Consider the following 18,393-nt stretch of genomic DNA (forward strand, 5'->3'; position numbering starts at 1 on the left):
GCTCCGCCCAGCCGCCATCATCCCACTTGGGTGCGGCAAACTGGTTAATCTGCGGCTCTCTATTGGCCACCCGCAGGCACGTGACAGCGCCGGAGCAATTTGATTGGATCAGGAGCTCACTGCCCGCCCCGCAGAGTGGGGCTTTGCTTGCATGGTCCTTACTTTAATGCTCAGGTTAAAGCGATGAACTGACCAGAGCTACTGCTGGTTGCAGAAATTAGATTTTACAGATTTATATACCTGTCCAGTTGGTGGCAGTAATGCACTAACAAGTTCGGAGAGGAAATCACAGTTTCTGTATATTCTCATACCTCTGAAACCTGTATTTTGTACTCTAGCTGCTGCATAGGATTTAATCTAAATGGCATGATTATGTATTTTAGTAAGGGTATGATCTGCTTGTTCCAGCATATAACTATAATCTACAGTTAAAAATGTGCTTTTGTTGGCAAAATACTTTAACCTATTGCAACTCACAATAATAGTAAATTACAAATGTATTTATAGACAATGTGATATGTCATGATGTGGTCTGTCCATTCTTTGAAAAATGACAAAAAATGACCAAAAACATGATGACATGGAGGATGCTTTTGTTTTTTTGTTTGGATGCACAATTTGTTTTAATTGACTTTTAGCCAGATTATCTAAGCAGTCAAAGATCACACTGGGTTAAACTCTAATCTGTATCTCTGTCCCTGTGCAAATGTGTGTTTGTAAATCTTACAAATAGGTAACAAAGACAGAAACACACATTATTAACCCGAGCAGCACAGGAGTCCATAGCTACATAATTATGTAAAATATTGCAACCACAGGCCTGCTCTGCTCAGGCAGCAGGCTAGTGATACTTGAGGCAAAGCACACTGGGTACAAAGTGTGTGGCCCTGGGCTGCTGTTCAACACAGGAAGCCGTCTGAGCGGAGATAAATTCATTTGAATATGCAAAATACAAGATTTAAAAGGATTTTTTATTTTTTTTTATATATAAATGTTCACCTTCCTCTCATTGTGACTTGCAGCCATATTCCATTTACAATCATCTTGCTAAAGCCCAGTTCTACTGCAGCAGAGGTCCTCATGTTGACTCTACACTACAGGAAGAACAGTAAAGCTGGAGCCCTAAACACCCGCCAGGGGGCGCTGTTGATTGATTTGTTGGAGATGAGAGGCGGGATTTCCGGTGAAAACAAGTCAACTTTCCCTCCATACAGTCCACGGTTACCTCTGGAACGAACTCGCAACATCTCTATGCACAATTTAAAAATGTATACTCAGACATTATTTATTAAGACTAAACAAATTAAGGACGCCTGTCCGGTCTGTGCACACGCAAGATGCAGCCATGTGCGCGCAAAGGTAATTCAATAAGCAGAAGGATGACATGTTCGGTATTTTGCCACTAGATGGTGCTGCTTCGTCACGCTGGTGTTAGGCAACCTGTAAGGCTTTATTGTAAAGTAATGATGTTATATCCTGAACTAATTAACTAAGCTGACCAGAGATGATATACATCACACTATTATTGGTTTAGGAAAACATGTGGGGTAATCATTAAGCTTAAATATAGAAAATATGCCAAGAATGCTTTTGCATTTACTCAAGCGGAGAGGAAACTTCAGAGAGGAGAGGCCAGCAAAAGGCTTCAACATAGGCGCAAGACACACATCTACACATTTCCATTTCTGTAAGTTTGTGAACATATTCATTTCAGTCTGTTGCATTTATTCAATAGTGAGAAATAGAGAAGACACTTTTGTTAACGTCCGATCACACTAGTTTTAGGTCTCTCTGAGCTTTCGAGGTTTGCAGGACTCCTGAATTAAAAGTCACATAGAGGATGATTTTGCATGTGACACTTCTGTGTTTACTGCATGTACTTTTCATATGAGTGGCCCTGACCTCTGACTCTTGCAGCGCCAATGCTTTCCCGTACCAGTCGACGCACTCACGTTCTCTACTCTTGACTGATCTCTGACCAGCGCTGGCCTTCCCAGTGTTGTGAATAATTGTGGTCTGCCTTGTAGCATGGATACACCAGCTAGGGACGCTAAATATATCCAACTGGTGTGTCTGAAGAGCTCAGGCATGAAGATCATGTACTTGCACTGGAAATCTACAACTAACTCTAAAACTTTCTCATCTATTGTGTGTGTGTGTGTGTGTGTGTGTGTGTGTGTGTGTGTGTGTGTGTATACGTGCCTCTGACTCTCTGTCTGTCTTAAATTTACATTTCAGGTATTTATCTCCTCATTTTGACTAGAGCTGCATTCAAATATGTTTCACGGTGTGGTGTCGTGTCCCTGTGTCTATCTGTCCCTCTTCTTTTAACGTCTACAGTTCAAGTGTTAAAATGTCATTCTTATGCACAGGGTGTCCATGCAAGAGAAATTGATTAAGGAAAAAGAGGACAGACAAAACAAGTTAAAGAGAGAGTTATTATCGAGAAATCAGTCATGTACATTAAATCTGTCTCTAAAATGCAGATCTGTCTAAGTGGTAACAAATCATTTGAGCTTCAGTATTACGTTTAGGTTTCAGCACACATTCCTCTGTCACCTGTTTTCTCTTAGCAGCACATGTCACAGAGTGAGTGAAGATAAACCCAGCTGCTTTTCGTATTCATTTCAGGCAGCACTTACCGTCCCCTTTTAACTCCAGCCAGCCTTCAACTTTAAGCTCTCAAATCACCAGGGGCTGATATGAATATAAACAATTTGTAGTGTAGCTGATGATGCCTGGGAGTACTGGCATATTTAAGAATATGGCCTAATTCTTCCTTGTTGAGGTAAAAGGAATATTATAGACTTATCGCAGCTCAACTGGGCAGGTACATTTCTTCACATTTGTTATTCATTGAGCCCACAAAGCAGCCACAGAGGTAGACTGCGCCGCTGTTCTATCTTCCACCAGCAGCAATCTGTCTTTCACTCAAAGATGGTATTGTATTCGGCCTGCAGTGCCATGGAAAGCCCCTCTCCCTCCTCCTCTGCCCTGCACAATGAGACAAGGGTCAGTCTGTCTTTCCTCCACTGTGTTTTTGATTCACTTCTCCTTTAGGAAAATGTTGTATAAACTTTGACCTCCAACAGTGACCTTTTAAACCCACTGGCCCCACCTACAGTGTCCCCTCAGCCACGATTTAAGGTATCTGATTCCTCACTAGGGTTGAGGCTAGCTACCACAGAGGACACTGAGGTCATGTCCTCGGCAATAAGTCTGTAAATTTGTGGGGTTTAATGACGTGACAAGGAGTTAACATTACATCATTACAAATGGGTTTTTAAGGCCGATTTGATATTTTGAAATGTGACTAGTTTTAGACAGCAAAAATGACATTGAAGGAAAGGGATTTAATGTTCTTCACCAGGTCACATTCCTGTAAAAAGTATAGGGAAGGCTTTGGGAACAACACTTTGACAATAATGTTTGGAGATTAAGAAAATGAATAAATACGTAAGTCAGCAATCTGGTAAGTCTGGAGGTTTTGCAAGAGGACAATTTGAACTCATGACCTCAGTATTTCTAAAATCCTGGCTACACTGAATGTGTGCATTGGAGTCACTGCACTTGCACTCTTCACCAGACATTTATTATGGTTGCGGCAGCGGTGGAAGAAGTATTCAGGGCCTTTACATGAGTAAAAGTAGCAATGCCACAATACATGAAAATACTCCAAGTACAAGTGAATGTCATGCATTCAGAACTTAATAAAGTAAAAAAAAAAAAAAAAAAAAAGTACAGCAGTTGTCCAGAATAATGCGCCTTACTTTATAATCTGATCACATGTTTTAGATGAAATTTTAATCTGCAAAGTAACCAGTAACTCTAGTTGCAGGAGAAACTCTTCAAAATGTTACCTATGTGAAGTAATTGAGCAACTGAACTTAGTTACTGTCTTTAACTGGGTGTCAGTAGGCCGATAGGAAATGTCCACCTTTATTCCATTTATATATTTTTGAATAACTTCATAAAATAAAAATAAGTAAGTAACTATGTTTTTGTTCTTGTTAACGCTTAAGTCACAGTAGCAATACCACATGGTAGAAATACACTGTGAGAAGACTTTTACTGTTACAGTCATGCATATTTGACCTACTTTGTACACTGCTGGGTGGCATAATCTATAAGAACGCATCAAAAATGATTGGTTGGTTATATTTGGTTTTAATAATGAGAATCTACGAAGTAACTAAAGCTATAAAACAAATGTAGTGGGATATAAATGTACCTCCAAAATGTAGTGGAGTATAGGTATAAAATAACATAAAGTTGTTCTCTTAACTTTCTCTAACTCTCTCCTAACTTAATTACTTTCCAACACTGACTTTCAAGGGTGGTGTAAAGAGAAACCCTGGCCTGTGGACCACTGTGCTTTATTTCTTTCTATTGTTTATTTTCTACATTCATTACTTGCACATTCAGATAATAATACAATATATACATAATAGATTATTATATATGAATATATACATGTGTGTGTGTGTATCAGAGCGCCCATTATTATATAGATGATTCTGAAATTCTGTGTGATGACTACTTTTACTGTTGATACTGACATGACTGACGTTGTGACAGGGTTTTTGTTTTTATTTTTTCCCCACAAATGCATTGCAACTTTTGCTTTAGTTGAACATTCTGAGCACTTCTCCGGAAGGGTCCCTCGGCCTCACTCCACCACCACCACCACCACCTCCTCCTCCTCCTCCTCTTCCTCCTCCTCCTCCCCCCGCAGCCTGCAACCTCCCCCTGTCTGTTGATATCCCAGCCCGGAGAGGTTTGAATCCAGACTGTGGCCCCGGCCGCCATGCTGAGCTGAGAGAGAGAGAGAGAGAGAGAGGGAGAGAGTGAGTGAGAGAGCTTTAAGCCAAACTTTGTCACGCTGCCGCTCCAGCGACGCTCAGCTCCGCACACACCGGCGCAAAGACGGAAAAGTTCCCCACGGTGAGTTTTACCAAACCTCCGCACTTTGATGCACAGTTTTCTTAGCGCGATCCCGCCGTTGAATGCACCGTTTCTGCTTCAAATGGCTCAGTTATTCCAGCCTGGTCCTGCTGGCCGGATCCATGCGTGCTGTCGCGGACTTGAAGCTCAGCTGCACTTGTTGCACCGTAGCCGAAACCCCCACTGAGGCACAAAAGGAAGGAAAAACACAGCTGTGCAATGTTCTCTTCTTGGACTTGTTCCGCGTTTCGATGGCGCTTAAAACCATTTTTGAATTACCCTCCGGTGGCTTTTTCAGAGCCGAATTACCAAAAAAAAAAAAAAAAAAAACATGTTTAGCGGACGACTGTTGCGCAGAGAGTCCGCGCAGTCGCTGTCACCGGCCTGGAAGCGCAAAATAAGCCGAGAATTATATTAAGTGTCCATCAGCCGTGCTCATCTTTTTTTAAAGAGTAAACTCCCCGGTTGCACTTCGAAAATGCCATTCTGGCACCCAGAGGTCATTCAGGGGATTCTCCCCTTGGCATGCATAAATCAAGGGTGCTCTTTGAGTGCACCAACAAAAGAGTTGTACTGACAGCACTGAAGCACATATCTCCACAGTGTGCATGGCAGCACCCAGTTGCCAGCAAACTGCAGGAAGAGCTGCAGCATGCACCCTGATGTCTCTCATCATGTGTTTTTGTTGTTCCTTAGCCTGGAGGGCATCTTGTGCCAAGGCAGGAGGGCAGTCCAGTGCAGCTGGGGCTCCTCACTGGATGCTCATAAACCTTTCACCTGCCTGCATGTCTAGCCTTAGCTGGTGAGGAGCTGCACGGACCGGAGGGGGTAATAAGAAGTTATGGAGCTGCTTTCTGTCTCGCTATTTGCCCTCTGGCCTGGTTAACTGAGGTCCCGTGCGTCTGCGTGACTCTCTTGGCTCTGTGCTGTGTAATTTAAACGACGGCGTCATCACCGTGGTCCTTCTCTTGGCCTTCTTCAACCTTAGAATGAAGTACAGACTTCTGAGGGACCGAAGGAGAGATGGCATAAATGCCAGATGTTTTATGATTCCAGTCTCTCAAACTGCAACTAGCAGTTATTCACTTCGTCGAGCAATGAAATGTTTGCTTCTTGAAATAGAGAAAAGAGCCCATTGCATTTTTTCTTAAGAGATGACCTAACAGTTCAACCCCCTCCAAGTATTCAATTTACTATGACAGAAGACTAAGAAATCAAGAAAAGATCCACATTTGTGCTGCTGTACCCAGTGAAGTAAACTGCAGATGAATTGTTTGTCTATTAAAAAAAAAAAAAAAAAATCACAAAGTAGTGAAGAATGTCATCGCGATTTCCCAGACTACAAACTGATGACTTCCAGTTTATTTATTTATTTATTTTTTGGTCTGACCTGCAGTCCAAAGGATGCTCGCGCAAATTCTCCTATTGGAGGTCATCGGAGAAGCTAGAACCATCAAATATTTGTCTGTATTTCTTGAAAATTGACTTTAAAAGATGAAAATATTCAATCAAATTAGACTTCAATTCTGGTTACTGACGAATCCTTTCAACTCTAAATCAGTTGTTTTTCCAAGCGAAAATGCCAAACCTTAGATGGCTCCAAATGTGGGAATTATATTGGAATAAACTGAATATTTTGCAAGTTTGGACTGTGGGTTGGACAGTTAAAGTGCCCTGGGTAATTATGAGGTTCTATTTTGACTTTTATATGTGTTAACAGTTCAATGATTTAAAGAAGAAAATAATCTACACATCAATTGTAATGATCATCGTCGGTTGTAGCCCTGTTCCTGGTGGACAGAACAAGTTGTGTCTGTCCCACATGCTGTCTAATATTTCATATAGACTCATAGGAAACACATGAGTCACTTAAGAGTAAAGGAACGCCCCTCACATTACGTACTGGTTTAGTTTACATTGCATAAGCATTGAGGAATTTTTGGACATGCCAGCCATTTAGTGTTTCCCTAAAGACAGCGTTTACTAAATTTGTTTTCCGCTGCTTCGTTAGTGACATTGCCCACCCCGCCTCTTCACCAAAATGCACGGGTTGTGACATCCCTTCCCTCGCGGCCTCAATAAGTGATTCTTCTGCCTCATCGAGTTTGATTCCACAGGTCCTCGGCTGGGTCATATTGGCCATGTGGGCGGCCACCCGGATCTTGTCAATATGATGGGGCTGGCTGGCGCTCCAGTGGCACCCAGGCAAGCCAGAATCATGTCAGCCGGACCCTCGGGTGGGGTGGGGGGGACCCGGAGAACTAGCCAGAACAGGATATTGCTGTGCGATCATTCACCAGCAGCAGACAAATCATTAAACCACTGGCTGCGTGCCACTGGGTGGTTCAGGCATTTCTGTCTGCCACTCTGACTTTGCCTCAGGTTAGAGGACGTGTTTGCATTGTAAGGCTGACATGGCGTCTTGCAGGTTTTTTTGAAGTGTCTTTGGATGGGAGGGTATATGTATGGTAGGTTTATTGTTTTGTGTGAAAGTAAATATGTAGGAGTGAGAATGTAATCAAACTTTCTTAATCCAGCTCAGAATCTTGCAGATTACTGTAGTTTTTTTTTTGGTTTTTTTTGTGTGTGTGTTTTTGTTCATCTTACCTTCCTTTGCCTGCTTTTTACAGGCAGAAATCCTTGGAGATCTCATCAGGCTTCTCATTTTAGGAAAGCCAATTAGTCTATTTTTAACAGGCGTGTCTTTATGCGATTCTTTTAGTGAAGGGTTTGAACTATTTTTAAGTTGCTTTTTCTCTTTTTCCCACATTCATTGGAAGCACAAGATTCCCATGTGCAAAATTAAATTACACAGAACGCTCTTCCCTGTTGATGATAACCACACTTGTGCACGCAAACCCATCTTCAGAGTCTTTTTTTCATCAATAATCAATTTAAAATGGGTGGGAAATGGGAATTCAGTCAGGCAGTGCGTGGCTGAAAGAGAGCTTTGTTTTAAACTTGAACTTTGTGCAGAAATGGCACTTGTTTTGGATGTCAGGGGATATTTACTTGGATGCCTTGTTTGGGTTTCAGAACAAGCCCTGGCTGGCTGACAAATTTCTCTCCTTGTAAAGTTGGGAGCATTGAAATTGGTCCTTATTTGGAGCCTATTCAGCGTTGCATATAGGAGCTCACATTAAGCACACATGCTGCATTGGTGCGTGTTACTCTTGAGATCCAAATGCAATTATTTGGCCACCTCAAAGGAGACCCCGTTTTAAGAGATGTCACGTTTCTCCACATGCCTACAGTGAGTGTCTGTCAGGTAATTGAATAAACTCTTAATGGATTTGAGGGTGACCATTCATGAGCCTTCAGAGGATCTCCTCTCACCCCCTCTGCTGGGTTTGGTCGTCAGCCAGCTCCTCTTTTTGAAAAGGCTAGAATACCTGCAAATGGTCTGGGCAGTAGCACGCCGCCTCCTGCTGTGGAGGTCACTGTTAAAGGAGCCATGTCTCTGACACAGACGCATACGACCCTTTTTTATTGTTCCCCCTCGCTCATTAGCAATCTAATCATCAGGAATCTCCTGGCAGTCGAGTCAGCAAACAAGGTTCTCTTGCTTAAATTCAACATCTTATGTGACCTTACATAAAAGCTTATTGGATGCCACGGTTTCAGGAAATAAGGTTGGAGATTCTGATGTATGATTTGCAGTAGTCTTATTGTTTTTGGTCCTGCGGGAGTTAAAGGGTAGAGGTCAGGGGTCTGTGCTGCTCTGATGTTGAGGTGTGCTGTGCTGGCTCTATGGAACAGACATCTGGGGCAACCCCCACCTCCTTTTGAAACACACACACACACACACAAACCTCCCCCTGCCACACCCTAGTGCCCCAACACCCCCAGGCTGGAATAATTTCCTATTGGCAAAGAGTGAAGCATCTGGCTCCATATCAGCAGCAGACAGTGGCATGTGTAGAGACTTTATGTGTGTTACCGGCCATGCATAATGCATTGCCGCATTCCAGAGATGTCTCAGCAAAATTGTCTCATGATTGAACGGTGGTTTCAAATTGGTAAACACATGGACGCTACGCTTGCTTTCCTGCTTTTCTTCGATTTTGCGTGGTAGGTACCGATAAAGGTGAAGAACAGTCCACACCCTGCAAGGCTTCTTTGCACAGCAGTCGTCGCTTTGATCGAAATGCTGACATTAATTGCGTGAATGCAAACTGTTCAGGAAACCTGGGAAGATTCCCAAGATGCAGCACCCATAGCAATGACTGATTTATGCTGAGAGTACAGAAAGCTTGCTGATGTGTTGTTGCAGTGCTATTGACAGCTTACTTGGTGTTTTGAAAAGGTTCCCATCGTTGCGTTGCTGAGAGCAGGGAGCTGGAAGGGAATGGAGTGGGGAGCTAGTCTACATACAGTACATTCTGTCACTGTGGAGGATATCACTGTGTGACACAGCTGAATGGAGAAGGTGCTCTGTCTTTGTGCGGCTTTCGTCTGCGATGAAGCGGTTCGGTGGTCAAATGCTCCGTAGAATTTGTTTATAGGTGATAGTTTTGCATAGAGAAGATGTTGCATGACAAACTTCATTCACAGTCAGCAGATTTTAATCCGTTTTCCTTTAATCGACTCGTTGTCACTGACTTTGTTTAGTGTTTGCTTAGTGATAAGTCCCAACCTCAGCGATTCATTGCCCGAGGATAGGGCAGGCAAACTGTCTTTACAGTTTAACTGCGTGTGTGTTGCCACTTAATTAGGTACAGCTAGGTAAAACTAATGCAGTCTAGTAATAGATTCTCTCATTGTGATGGTTCTGATTTTTCAAGAGGGGTATACAGACAGGTGTTTCTTTTATTTGCTCTCCCCTCATTGATATAAATGTGTTGGACATAATATTAGAAACACCTCAGTTTAATTTAACCGCACCCCAAACTACAGCCTCAAGTAGTTCTCAGATAGTTTGAACAAAACCTGAACATTATAAACTATAATGAGGGTAAGGTTTATTTCAGGACTGCTGTGTTGCGCTGCACTACTTTCAGCAATGTGTACCTAATAAACTGAGTGTGTAGATCTCAGTGCTAAATACAGCGCTGAGAGAGTGCAGCAGCTGGACCTGCAGTCCCCATTCACTCCTTAAGGGAGAGAAAAAGCCGTCCCCACAACAATAGACACACTCCCACAGACAGACAGACACACACACACACACACACACAAACACACTACCCTAACCTCAGCCCCCTCCCCCCTCTTCACTCTCCTCACCCGGCACCCCAAATTCCCCCTCCCCCCTCCTTGGCAATTGTGTGCATTGACGCTTTCCAGAGGCGCGATCTCTGCGCTGTCGCTCTCCACTGGCAAGCAGCGTTTGACTGCTGTGACAGGGGAAAGGCAATCCTGACTGTTTTGTTACACACCCAGATGGAGACAGTCTGCCACTGACATGCGCTAGTGAAACAGGCCTTTAATGCAAGCACTGTCTCTCCACCCTTTGCAGCTTCATGGGCTCTTTTTTTTTTTTTAGTGTTTATCGTGCAAGAGAGAGCGAGAGAGAGAGAGGCAGAGGGAGACCGAAGAAGGGAGTGTAAGAGAGAGAAGGAGCATGACCGGGGAGGAGGAGGGTGGAGGTGACAGACCAGTCGTGCTGGATGATCATATTCAATTTATTTATTTTTTTTAATCTGTCATGCAAACCAGCTGTGACTTTCCCCGTAATAACAGTGTGACCTAGCCGAGTTGGAGGAGTCTCCCTTTCAGCGTTCTTCTCTGTCAACCTGCAGGATCTTCCCACTCAGATTATGGTAAGATTCACATCGCAAACAGCTTTGTGCGGAGTGCCTTATCTGCTGGCTTCTCACAATGTCAACACATTTTTTTCCTCTGTAATAGCAATCAGATATGGTCAGTGTTTACACTGGGTAGAGGAGAGTATGGTGCGTGCTATTTTTACCCAAATCTCATCTGGGAGGTAAATAATTCAGTGTTTTCATGATGCAGTGAGTTGGACTTTGTTCTGCCGTATTCCAGGAAATACCCACGCAGTCCTCTTAGATGAGCTGCTTTTTGCTTCAATTTGGCTGCATGAGTAAAGATTTGAAATATTTCAAGACAAGGAAAAGGCCATATTTTTATTATTTTCACGGCTGTTTGTAGAGGTTAAGCTGGACAGACACTGGACAGCCGTGGCCTGAATTGGCTGCCCCTGACTGATTTTAGAATTTGGCTGTATTTTCCAGGCTGGCTGTCGATTGAAGTGCAATTTAAAGAATGTCACAAAGCCTTATCAATCGCCTCAACAAACTGACGTATTAAAAATTTGGTGCAGCTGTCTTGCAGTTTTCGCAGTTCCACTGTCTGGTCTCTCTCATGGTTGCTGCCAAAAATATCTGTTCTAAAGTGCAGCGAGCTTGTTTCAGTCTTACTGGAGTAATATTTTTTACATGTTTTGGCTAAAACTGCAGTCTTGCCACTGCTGTGGTATAAAAACGAACTTTGCTGCAGGACGGAGACCATATTGGCATCTGCAGCTCCACATTTTTCTTTCTCCTTTTTCTCTTCCTACTTTCCTTTTATAATGGAACTGCACAAAGTAACGCTGCCCGTTACTCTTCTTGTCAACACTGAGGATGCAGCCATTTTGATTTGATAAACTTAGTTGTAAGTGCCAGTAGTTATAACCATCCGGGAGTGGTTGCGGTCTGTGAGATCAGCCACGTCATGGCAGATCAGACGGTTCATACAGTGGGAGCATAAAAGTCACAGGTTCTGCCTGCAGAGATAGGCCAATTTAAAATGTGTAGTGTGAGTCAACACAATGTACGATATCAATAACCCTGCACAGTGTCTGCTCGGCTTTAGATATTTTAAGAGTTTGTCTTTCTCTGGCTGGCTGTTCATAAATCTCCCCTGAGAGACGTCTCCCTCGCAGTTTGGATCTTTCAGATTTTTCCTTTTCCACGCCACAAGTTGCTCTCTGTATTAGGGCAATGAAACACGTGAGGGAGAGAAAAAGTTTGGTTTCATTGTTTGTGAGCGTTGGGCTCAGGTAGATGGTGGCTTTTCAAGTGCTGTCTCTATCGAAGCCATGCGCTGATACTGTCATTCACATGACCTTTCTTAAACCACAAGCTGCAAATTTCTTGCAGCACAGTTTGCACACTGCATTCAGTGTTGTGTTGAATGAGAGCATCCAGGCACTGTATCACTGTTTGCGTGAGAAGGCAGGAGTTTAATTTGGGGTTTCTGCTTAAGGAACTCCTCGCTTGGCAGGAAAGCACTACACACATCATAACAGAGCGCATGGGACATTTTTTCTATAAATCTCTCATACTTTATCTGGTGGATTGCCACATTGTGGACTATTTCAACAATTCAGTAATGTAAGGAAATGTTATTTGGAAATGGCTTCTCGAGAGAAACGCTGTGACATTTCATCCATTTCAAAATTGTGGTGCACTGTAGCCTTTTTTTCAAATTTCACCCCACTTTGTTCAAATTTCTCTAAAGGTGACAGTGATGTTGGAGTTATTATTATTTTTTTTTTAACATTTCCCATAAACACAGTGGCTGAGAGACCAGGAAATGGAGCTAAATTGATTACCGGAGATTACTTGGGTGTATACAGCTAATGCCTGCCTCTGCACTGGAGACAGACGCATGGGCACAAGTTAATTTAGCAGCTATTAGGGAGGAAAATGAAAGAGACCAACTGACAGGTAAACAAATGCACTGGTGCTTCAGTTGAGAGTTTAGGAGAGACGAGGAGGAAAGCATGGGAAAAGGAGGCACATGAGCCTGCTGAGCCATGGTCTCACACAGCCTGTCGCTGGCTGGCTCCAAGGCTGGTGGCTGTCAGTCTGGATTTGGGGCTGACAGGACTGGGTGGGGTTCAGAGTCAGACTCTGCCTTCACTCCTGTCTCCCTCCACTTGTAGATGACAGCGATAAAGTCACTAAGCTGCCTTTGGTTAATCAATTGAAACTGAAATAAAGTAAAACCTATGATTTATTTTTTTTTTAAATCACTTCCTACTTCAGGTCTATGGTGTATACTCGACCGCCTGTGGATGGGCATCTAACCTATATCTGCTTATGGACCCTAAATCCCACTCTGGAAGGTCACAATCTGTTATGGGAGTGTTTTAACACATAACTGGTTCTAATCTATGATTCTAATGTGCTGCTGTCGTAATCTTTTAAAGGCAGATAAGCTGAAGGGCTAATGCCAGGTTTTGGGGATTGCTCATCAGCCTGCAGGACACAGGATGTGCCTTGTCTCACCGCCTCATTAAAATTTCAAAACCAAAATCATCAAAACATCTACTTATTTATGCACATTAACCAAATATGCATTGTTGAAGGTGTGCTTATAGATAATTTTTTTTTAACTATAGCATTTGTTACACCCTCATATGTTTTTTCTATGCATGTTTAATGTTGGATGATCACCGGCTGCACTGCATCCAAAATTGTCATCAGCGTTCCTTAGTCACACAAAGCATTCTTCATCTGTGATTGGATTCATGCGGTCTGCTCACTACCCGGAGGATTTCTTGGTGCACTCTATTTATGCTGGCTGGCTGGCTGGTTGGCTGCCTCGGTAACTATGGTAACAGTATCCCCCAGAAAGTTGAAGAGACCAGGCCTTGCTAGGCTAATTGTGAGCAAGTGAAGCATGTCTGCAAAAGTTAGCTGTAGGTCCGAGCCTGGACGATGGCCTGGCTGGCCACTGGGTTGTTTTTGTCCTCACTGATTGACATGCAGTCACCATCGCAGTAGAAGAGATTTGCTCAGACCTTTTTTTTTTATTTCATAAAGTGTTTATTTCTGATCATAGCGCATTGAATCATCTAGTTATTTGATCTACATAAATGCGGAACAATAAAAAGACTTAAACTTAACTAAACTTAACTAATTCACCATTATAAACACAGTTAAGTGATATATGGTATATTATGTTGTACAGTGAATATCAGCACAAGTGTAATAACTGTATAAATAATTACACAATATCAAGACCATCCACGGATTATGTATTATTATGTTGTTTTGTCTCCCCACTGTAGCTGTAGATTTACTCAGGTTTTCTCTCTTTCGTAGACTGGTGTTGTGATTTGCCCTGGACTCCTCGCTCAACCATTTCCAACTGTGTGAAGAAAACCGAAAATAAGTTTTAATGAATCAGTATTCGCTAGCCGACGCCATGACAGACAAGTAAGTGGTTTATCTTCTTCTAAAGTGTGTTTGTGCAAAGAGTCCACTGTCCTCTGGCCTATTGTTTAGTGTGAAGTAAGATGTTGTCTCATGTGGTTACACTTTCTCTCGCTCTGCTCAAGATTGTCTCCTGGAAGTGTTTGTGTGAGTGTGTGTCAGTGCAGAACTGGAGGAGAATCGGGGGGTTCTGATAGCACAGAGAGAAGCGTGTTGTGTTGGGGGGTTGGTATAAAGACGGCCTGTTTTGCCCCTGAAGACGTATGACATTTGCATCAAGGCTGATTTGCATTCTCGTTCACTGTGCTGGTATGTTGCTGCTGCTGTTAGTTGCTCTTTATTTCCCTGACAAAACAGTCATTTAAAGGGTTTGGAGCCTTTGCCTCACTACCTCTTCCTTCGCTCCTTCTCTGCATTCTCCCCTTTTTTCCTTTCTACGGTTCCCTCTTCATCTTTTCCCTTCCCCCTTTTCATTTTGGACTCGTTCTATGCTCCCTATCTCTTTTCTCTTTTTTGTCTCTTTTGTCAACTTTGCCTTTGTCTCTCGCTTCGGTGTTTGTTGGATTTTTATCTATAGAGGATGGAGAATTTGGGTGCAGTAAGCAAAATAATCTGCTGTCAGCGTTCATAATAAGCGGAATAAGTGGTGCAGGCCAGTCAGCTGAAAGGGATAGATGCAAACACGGTGAAGGCCAAACAAGGCCAGGCCTATTGTGTGATTGAGTTACAGAAAATGAAAAGGGCAGTTTAAAAAAAAAAAAAAGTTCAGGCCACAACAAAACAGAAGAAAGTTGGGTTTTTTTTTTTTCAGAATTTTTGCATCGTAGTGATAATGAAAGCCTGTGGAAAACTCACCGAAGAGACGGAGGAGGTTTATACAGTTAATTTTCCAAGGTAGTGGATGAAATGTGGTTGATGCTATTTAGTGTGTTTTAATACCAATGCACCTGTTGACCCATTTGAGAAGGGGGGGGGGGTCTGATGAGTCACTCAGTCTTTCTATGAAACGGGCCTCAGGATAGTTCACACCAGCACGCTATAATGTCAGTATAAAACATTGTGCATTTAGTTGGGTAGCAGAGCCAGATAAAACTATATTTGCCCAGAGGGGAATTTCTCTTGCAAATTAGAAGGTTGCACCACTTCATCCGTTCCCTTAAGGATGCGTTGCTGTTTTTTCAGAGCCAGACATTAAAGCCTAGAAGATTTTTACAAGTGTTTTGGATGTAGCACAAAAGGAAACGAGAGAGAGATTTTTGGAAACTTTTATTTTGAAAATAACCAGCAGCAGTATTTTTTAATAAGAAACTCCCAACCTTCACCTCACTTCAGTCCAGCAGAGCCTAAGTGAGTGATGATGTTGTTGTCCAGCTGTCCCATTGGATGAAAGGTATCCGAGCAACCAGAAAAGGGCAAAATGGGGGGAGGGTGGTAGTTTATTGTGTGCTATATGCTAGTCCATGTTGTAGGATGATTGTTCATCTGGGAAGAATGATAATTGTTGCGGCAAAAGGAAGTGAGGGGAAAAGTTGGAGGACGTGCCCCCCGACAGTGATGGCGAACAAAGCCCCCCTCAACATGGGACTACTTAAGATTCATACAAAGGCAGAAGAAGACAGCCACTTATTTTCTCTCTAACGTGCACACAAATCCCCCCCCCCCCTTTTTTTTTTCTCTAGCTCAATCATGAGCAAACATTTACTCTTAGCAGGATATCTGTGGACATTCCTGTAGATATGTGCATTCCAATTTGTATTCCCAGATACATGTTAGCCTGCTGACCACATCTAGAACAAGTTGAATACTCTGTGAATCTGTGAAACTGTGAATACAAAGTCCATGAGACCCCCAAGTGCACAACATTTACTTTTGTTTAGTAAAAGAGCTTTGCATCTGTGTTTTCAATCCAGATGCTGCTGTTGACTCAGAGGCTGATTAAACATCTGCATATGGGCTCTTGCATCCTCAAAAATGAACGTTTCAATTGCAAGACTTAAAGTTCAGCCTCCTATTGTACCATGATGCTCCGCGATGAGGAAAGTTTCTAAAGCCAGATTTGCTCCGTAGTGCTTGTAGACTGGGATTCTTTCTGTTGAAATTCAAGCCTGCATAATCCTCTTCAGCACACTGCTTTGTGTGTGTATGTGTGTGCATGTTTTGTGTGCAAAAGTACAGAGTCCATGCACCCTCCACCCAGGATTTGAATGAACTGGAATTTCACCTAGTTGTTCTGTTTTTTTTGTTTTGTTTTTTTTCTTTCAAAATGATTTGCACCAGGGTTCGCTGTATTGCATCATATATGGAGGCAGGACAAAAAAGCGACGCTATAAATGCAGAGATAATGTAGTCGTATGAAAATATGTCACTTGACATAATAAAAACAAAAGGTTATTTTGCCAGAAATACACGTCTCGGTGTAAAAGTAAGATGGAAACATTTGTTGTTCCTTGAGCCCTCAAACCATACTTGATCATGTTTCTTTATCCAACGGTTCCATTCTTGTTTTCCATAAGGACAATCCTCCTCCTACACATTTCTCCTCTTTCTTCTTTGTCCTCTCTCTTCAACCACTGCATGAATTTGCACGCTCGAATGTCCTCTCTCATAGCAAACCCTGTTTTCTCTCTCTTCTTCTGTCCTTCTCATTTTCCTTCCCTCCCCCACCTGTGGTGGTGCACGCTGACTGCCCTGTCAGAGACTTGGGATGTTTATAGATGGACAGTAAGGATGGCTGCACAGATGAGTATGTGTGTGTGTAGTGGAGTGAGATAGAGTTGAGGGCTTTTACTGGAATGACCACATTGTCCTAGAGGTGAGGGGCCTTTCCCAGTCTAAAGTATATTTTGCTTTGTCTGTATCTGTCAAGGTCCCACATGTGTGTGTGTCCATGTCAGTGTCAGAGGAGCGAGGATCCAAAATTACTGGTAATGTCAGTTGTACCACCACTTTCGGTCCAGACTGAAATATCTCACCAACTATTTGCTGGTTTGCCACAACATTTGTTACAGATATGATAAGATGCCTAGCACCATGACAGTGTTTCTGGAGACTTCCTATATAATAAGGATTTGGTTCAAGTATTCAAAAAATTAATTCTACAGTGCTGTAAGACACAAAGTACTGGCAAGAGTAATAAAGTTGTGGTGGTCATAAAATACTGACAAAAGCTTGAGCGGGGACCTTTCATCAGCTCTTGGTAAAATCCGGTGTCACAGAGGAGTTGGCTCAATAGACCATCCTGTCAGTATGTTTACCATAGGTTAGGTTTCTGAAGTGGGGCCTATTAATAAATTTGTTCTGCCTTGAAGAGCCTTTAAAAGGCCAGCTTTACCAGGTCCTCATTCAAGTCCACTCATCAATTACAAACACCCAGACCCGTGACATCTCCACTTCCTCTCTGTCACCTCTCAAGGCCGCGGTGTCACCAAGGGCGTGGTTTGGGTCACCACTGGGCTCGCACCCAGGCTCGACAACCACTCAGGACGTCCTGAATTGAGACATTTGAAGGCATGGTGTCATTGGTGTCATTGGGATTCGTGGGTGCATAGTAAAAAAATCTGTATCAGCTGTCACAGGGTTTTTGTGGGAGCAGAGAGAAGCCAAGTCAAAGTGCTTCCTAAGGATGTTGAGGGGGATGCACCCTTTGGCCTACGGCTCATCAATCTTCCACAACTGTCATCTTCTCCCAGTGGTCCATTGATGCTGTCAGAGGAGGGCGAGAGCCAGGAACTCGTTGTGTCGTGTATTTGTGCTTGCTTGCATGCGTGGTTGTTTTTTTTTTTTTTCCTTTGTGTGTGTTTCTGAGTGAAGAAGTGACATGAGAAGGCAAGTCTGATGGAGGATGGAAAAACACAAGGTGATGCGCTGTGCATATTGAAGGACTGCACTGTCTTAAAGATCTCTGCTTATTTTCAAGTTCATACTCGTATTAGGAGATCCTACTAGAAAAGGTTTTCATGTTATTGCTGCAGCTGTTGTCAGCCTTTGTCTACATGCTCTGTTTTAAAAGAACAGAACAGTTTGTTTGCTTTGCTCTCACATTGGACATCTTTGTGTTACCAAAAGCTGGTGTCGGCGAGGAAAAAACAATGTCGGACAGCGAGGTGGATTCAGGAGATATTTAGAGGGTGGGGACAGTCGGCTTGCTGAAGGGCCAGAGGAGGTCACAAGATCGATAAATGGAGAGAGGATGGTCTTTTATCATAGTTTGGCACACTGGGGATACACAATTATGTTGAAAAGACATTCAAAAGTGCATTTTGCAAAATATCAGACCATTGAT

General features: G+C 42.9%; 1 protein-coding gene across 2 annotated transcripts in view; it reads left to right on the forward strand.

The window, feature by feature from the left end:
* The first annotated feature begins 4,847 nt into the window (after window positions 1–4,847).
* The window catches only part of sema4d (sema domain, immunoglobulin domain (Ig), transmembrane domain (TM) and short cytoplasmic domain, (semaphorin) 4D), a 37,891-nt gene continuing 24,345 nt past the window's right edge, over window positions 4,848–18,393 (forward strand). Inside the window, exons 1-2 of one of the 2 annotated variants that reach the window (XM_070850778.1) lie at window positions 4,848–4,944; window positions 14,001–14,114. The gene's annotated coding sequence lies outside the window, so the exon portion shown is untranslated. Of the gene's footprint in view, window positions 4,945–10,637; window positions 10,704–14,000; window positions 14,115–18,393 lie in introns of those variants that run through there. The other variant, XM_070850777.1, reaches the window with a different exon arrangement.

This window comes from Pempheris klunzingeri, chromosome 19, assembly GCF_042242105.1.
Source record: "Pempheris klunzingeri isolate RE-2024b chromosome 19, fPemKlu1.hap1, whole genome shotgun sequence".
Taxonomy (NCBI): domain Eukaryota; kingdom Metazoa; phylum Chordata; class Actinopteri; order Acropomatiformes; family Pempheridae; genus Pempheris; species Pempheris klunzingeri.